This window comes from Dunckerocampus dactyliophorus, chromosome 5 (genome assembly GCF_027744805.1).
Source record: "Dunckerocampus dactyliophorus isolate RoL2022-P2 chromosome 5, RoL_Ddac_1.1, whole genome shotgun sequence".
NCBI lineage: Eukaryota > Metazoa > Chordata > Actinopteri > Syngnathiformes > Syngnathidae > Dunckerocampus > Dunckerocampus dactyliophorus.
In genome coordinates, this window is record NC_072823.1 from 727,840 (window position 1) to 733,839 (window position 6,000).

A 6,000-nucleotide genomic window follows, 5' to 3' on the forward strand; every position below is an offset into this window, starting at 1 on the left:
GAGCGCTGACCACACGGCCAAAAGCCCGGACTGTCGACCGCGTGTTCACAAGTTCTGACATAAGTCATTGTCCGAGATGTGGTTCTTGTGAGTGGTAATATGTCGGCCGTGTGGCTTCACAAGTCATTGACCAATGCGCTATCCAGATTTTTAATACAGACCAGTGGTACTGCGGAAAGTCATCTGTTGCTGCAAAAATGGCAAGAAAAAGGAAAAGAACGGAAGAGAGACACCATCTTAACCCTTTTTCCTCCACACAAATCGGAGGGTTGTAAAACGTTTGTTTTAGAGCAGGACACATATAGACAACCAACCATTCACACTCCCATTCATACCTATGGACCATTTAGAGTCCCCAATGAAGCTAACATGCATGTTTTTGGAATGTGGGAGGAAACTGGAGTACCCAGAACCCCCCCCCCACACACACACACACACACACACACACACACACACGGGGAGAACATGCAAACTCCACACAGAAAATATAAATATACAATAATACATATAAATATAAATATACAATAATACATACAAATATAAATATACAATAATACATATAAATATAAATATACAATAATACATATAAATATAAATATACAATAATACATACAAATATAAATATACAATAATACATATAAATATAAATATACAATAATACATATAAATATAAATATACAATAATACATACAAATATAAATATACAATAATACATACAAATATAAATATACAATAATACATATAAATATAAATATACAATAATAAATATAAATATACAATAATACATATAAATATAAATATACAATAATACATACAAATATAAATATACAATAATAAATATAAATATACAATAATACATATAAATATAAATATACAATAATACATATAAATATAAATATACAATAATACATATAAATATAAATATACAATAATACATATAAATATACAATAATACATACAAATATAAATATACAATAATACATATAAATATAAATATACAATAATACATACAAATATAAATATACAATAATACATACAAATATAAATATACAATAATAAATATAAATATACAATAATACATATAAATATAAATATACAATAATACATATAAATATAAATATACAATAATACATATAAATATACAATAATACATACAATATAAATATACAATACACATGCTGTATTATTCACCTTCTTCCTCCACCTACCACGACTGTTCTTTTCTTCCGTTTTCCAGAAATGCCAACTTTTAGCGTTAGTGCGCCACCTGTTGCCGTGGCATGACATTCATTTCAAGACCAAAAGGCTGTGTGAAAATGACAAATAATACACACGTATGCCACGTGAACACCTTTTCCTATTTCAGGACTGTTCTGCATGTCGTGTGAGACAGGCAGATGTGCCGGTTGTGTTCTTGTATCTTTGGAAGTCTGCAACAAAGCCCAGTTGACACGCAGACACAAACAAGCGACCGCAGTACGTCAAACTGTCCCTCCGTTCAACCGTCCTTTTGAGACTTCACTCATTTGAGGCTCGTCTGGAACGTTTGCCTCTTGAAACGATGGCCGATCATAAACGCAGCCACGTGGGAACAACAGAAAAGTTTCCATCATTTATCCATCATTTATTGTCAGGATTTTATTATTTGATTGTTCAAAAGACCATTTCCACATCTGATTTAGTCCTCTACATTGCTATGTCACCCATCAGGGTTTCAAATAAATACATACGGCAAATGACTTCAATGAACTATTAACAATTTCTTTCAAATTATGATTGCATTTCTTGACATGATAACTGAATGCGTTTAAATGAATGAATGATTTGCATGATTTTGAGAAGGTAATCCACACTTGGATCTGTTACTGTACGTGGTTGACTGATGAACGTGGTTAACCAGTCCATTGCAAATTACATGCATCCGGTGGTCTAGGGGTTAGCACGTTGGCCAACACAGTAACAGCCTGGAGATCGGGGAGATCTGGGTTCGATGAACCCAAGTAACATGTTCTCCTCGTGTGTGTGTGTTTTCTCCGGGTACTCCGGTTTCCAAAAACATGCAGGTGAGGTTAATTGGGACATAGGACAATAGGTGTGTAGGTGTGAATGGTAGGCTCCAGCATGGGTATAGAAGATGGATGTCCTACTGTGTACGCTTGAAGTGGCCCCAACGTGGCACAGCGTCGTAACGCTCGACTCTAGATGGATGGTGTGGCTCAACACCTGTGACAGGTCTTCCTGCAGTTCACGTGAACGTTATCCCATCGTCATTTCAATGACGTAAGTCCAATACATGAAAACCAAGCAATGTTCAATGAATGTCGAACTGCAAAACTTCACACATCTTTAGACTCATTTTTCATTTTTATAAGGGGGAATTCGGAGGTTAATTGATGAGGCAAGGTAAAAAGTTAGCAACGCGCAGATTGGAGACCGTGCAAACTTTTCAGATCACGTGTCCAAACTCGACGTTCTTCTCCCGACTTCCGTGTAGGGTCGCCACTGTGCGCGCAGATTGTTCCGGGACGTGTTTCCGACAAAATCCCTCATGGGGGCGAAACAGCAGGACACGGATTTTCTCCAGGGGTGTCAGCGAGGATGCGGGCTGCTCTTACCCGGCGAGGATGCCACGCGAGCGGCACGAGCGGACGAGCTCCGGTCGCCGACCGGCGGAGCCCCGGAGGAGAGGGACGCACCTGGGTTGGAGGGTGTGCATCAGCAGCGGGGTGATCTCTGGAGGCTCCAGCAGTGTTTCATGCCGATGAACAGCAATGCGCTGCGGCTCTTTGGCTCCTACCAGGTGAGATGTTTCAACCAGGAGGAAACCTTTATGGATGGAAAACTTGTAAGTCTATTTTTTATTCCATCAGAGGGACATGAGGAGAAACACGGAGCAAGTCCCAGCATCACAGGTAAGACTTTTTCACTCAACATGACTTAGATGAGATGTGTATTTGTACACAGTGTACAGTGTTATATACTGCACAGAGATGGAGGTCAAGCTATGTGCTGTCATTATTAATATTATATAAACAAAAACACACCTACACCTCATCTTGGGATTGGATTTGATCAAGATAAATGTTTTCAATCATTTCAAAAATATATAAAGTCATTTTTGTTTTTGCATGATGTTATTTCCACTCTTTGTATTTTCACTGTGGCTGTGTCAAAATGTTCAGTCTATAATCATAATAATCATAATCATAATAATAAAAGGCGCCATCGGCCACCAAGGGCCCCCGGGGGCACCTGCTTTTTCATTGACATGTCTCTAACTGTCATCCTGAGAGCTCTTTCCCATACTTTCATCCTCTCGTGGAACTACAGAACATAACATACCCAAATATTGCAAACACGTCTCACAATCACGCATCGCTATTCTTGTAATTCTTCTTCTTCTTCTTCTTCTTCTTCTTCTTCTTCTTATGTTTACTGAGCAGAAGTATGATTTGTTGCTGTGCTCCTCAGATGTGTTTCTGCAGTGGTTCTGCTGTTTCTGTTGTTATTTACTGGGAATTTACTTCTCTGCCATTTGGCCTTCGAGTGTCAGAGGGACTGCCTGGCGCACTCGTTCCTATTTCCACTCCAAATCTACACACGCACACACACACACACACACACACGCACACACACACACGCACACACACACACACACACACACACACACACACACACACACACACACACACACACACAGCATTTTGCTAGTATATCTTTAGAATGCACAGAAAAGAGGATGATTTTTCCTTTTTTTTTGACTTTTCCTTGAGGTTAATGTCATGTCTCAATAATGGAACATTACTGACACCTAGTGGCCACAATACTGCATATACTTTTGCCTTTCAATGTCTTACGCCAAAGTCAACCACAAAACTTGTATTGACTTTGTATAACTAATGGCAGCATGGCTGTACGCCTCCTTCAAGGTAAAAGTCAATGGAGGAAGTTTACATGCAAACGAGCTGCCCTCCGCCTTGACACACAATGTGAACTTCACATTATTTGCAGGTTAATTCTCCCTTTTTTTTGGTCAAAATTCAGACACTGATTCCAAATGAAAAATATGGCGTAGCGTCCGTGATATTCCCTTCAGGGCTTCTACTGCTCTGTTTTTCTGCTGGATACCCTTTGGGGAAGGATTGCTTCCCATCACGTTTCTGCGCAAGGTGGAGTGTGTTACTCGTGTGCTGCCCAACAACGCTTTGAAGACCACACAGTTTGAAGCACGGTCCGTGTCACGTGTCAGCATCACGTCACGTCCTGCTCAGCACAACACCCCCAAAGATGCTAAACTGTGTGGGGAAAAGCAGCCTCACCAGCTAGAAACGGGGAGGCGTTTGTTCATCACACTGAAGCGCATGTAAGAATGTGTTTACTCATAAAGTGTAAATCAAGCATTTATCCAGAAAATAATAACAAGTAAATACATTGGAGCCTTTTTTGTGGAAACGCGACAGGAGAGATTTGAGTCAGCACTTTCCTGCTGCCATGAAATTGACCAAAATGTGATTTTCTTGCAAGCTTTTCGTCATAAACTGAAACGGGACAAGTGGTACTTTATGGGAACATACAAGGTGGGTAGAAAAGTCATTTTGCTTTCAGCAGAATGGGTCCCATCCAAGTTGGGGTGTTTTCCATGAGAAGCTAGACTGTAATGCACATGCTTTGTAGCATGTGGCTAGCGAGCTACTGGAAGCTCAAATCACAATGAGAAGACGCACGCGTCCGTGCTTAACCTCCGCTTACCCCCGCTTTGATGGACACTGGTTTGGCCATGTGTTTGTTCTTCCAGCATGAGGCTGCTTTGGCCAATCACGTTTATGCTGACATCAGCAGTGAAATCAGTGGATGTGCGCTACCGGAGTGTTGGCATGGAGATGTGTTGTTTCAGGCACGAGCTGTGAAAAAGAACACGGCCCGGCTCCAGACCGCTGTGCTCGTGAAGCAAGGAGCATTGTGGGACCTTTGCTTGCTCCTGTGCATGTTCCCTAATCATAAAGGAGGGGGTGTTAGGGACATGATCATGGGACGTTGGGTCAGTAATTGTAATGCTTTTATGGAATGTGCAGGCGGGTGTGCAACGTACCAAATGTGTCTTGGGGTGACCTCATTCCACTGAGTTGTGTGGTGATGGCTTGTTTCAGGTGGGGGTCACATTGCTCACTTGAGTGGGGGCGCCTGTAACTGTACCTGAGTGTGGTGTGGAGTATATCCGGAGTACCTTTTTTAGGGGAAGTGCAGCATCATTGGAATGAGGAGATTAGGATTAGGATTAGGGATGAATGACATGCAGACGGAGCCTGTCGTATAAGAAGAGACGTTCTGAATAAGGAGGGGGTGAGCCTGCGTAATAAACCAGGTGCCTTTGGCGCCCTGCCAAAAGCACAACATGACGACACTTAACACCCCCGAGTCCCTTCTCATGTTTCATTCTACAAAAACACAACCGCCATCATTTTTTTCATATCGATAACTTTCTGCTTCTCAAGACTGATACGGTACAGATAAGTGATAACTTATTTTATGTCTACTTTTGAAAATGTAGATGTAAATGTAGTTAGGGCACACCTGGAGGTAAGAAGCACTACAACAAATGAGGATTTGTTGATTAGTCCTAATGAAATATGATGACATCACTACTACCAGGAGAACCAGAGGATAGAGGGGGAGGAGCCAACGCTGTGGCCCAGCAAGGTGCACTGTATTCAGGCACACGTTTACAGACAGAGTAAGACCAAATAAGCCATGTAGGATGGACATAAAACTCCTGCTTGTGCAGTGTCACAGTAAATGTGTTCCCTAGGGAACCTTAGTGAGGAGTCTGGTGCCTATCTCACTGAACACTGACACCTAGTGGCCAATGTAGAATACTACATTCACAAGTACAGTGCTTCCTCTGCCTTGCATTTGTAATATATATGTACTGTGTGTGTGTGTGTGTGTGTGTGTGTGTGTGTGACCACAAGATCCGTACAAGTGGAGCCCACGTACCAGAGT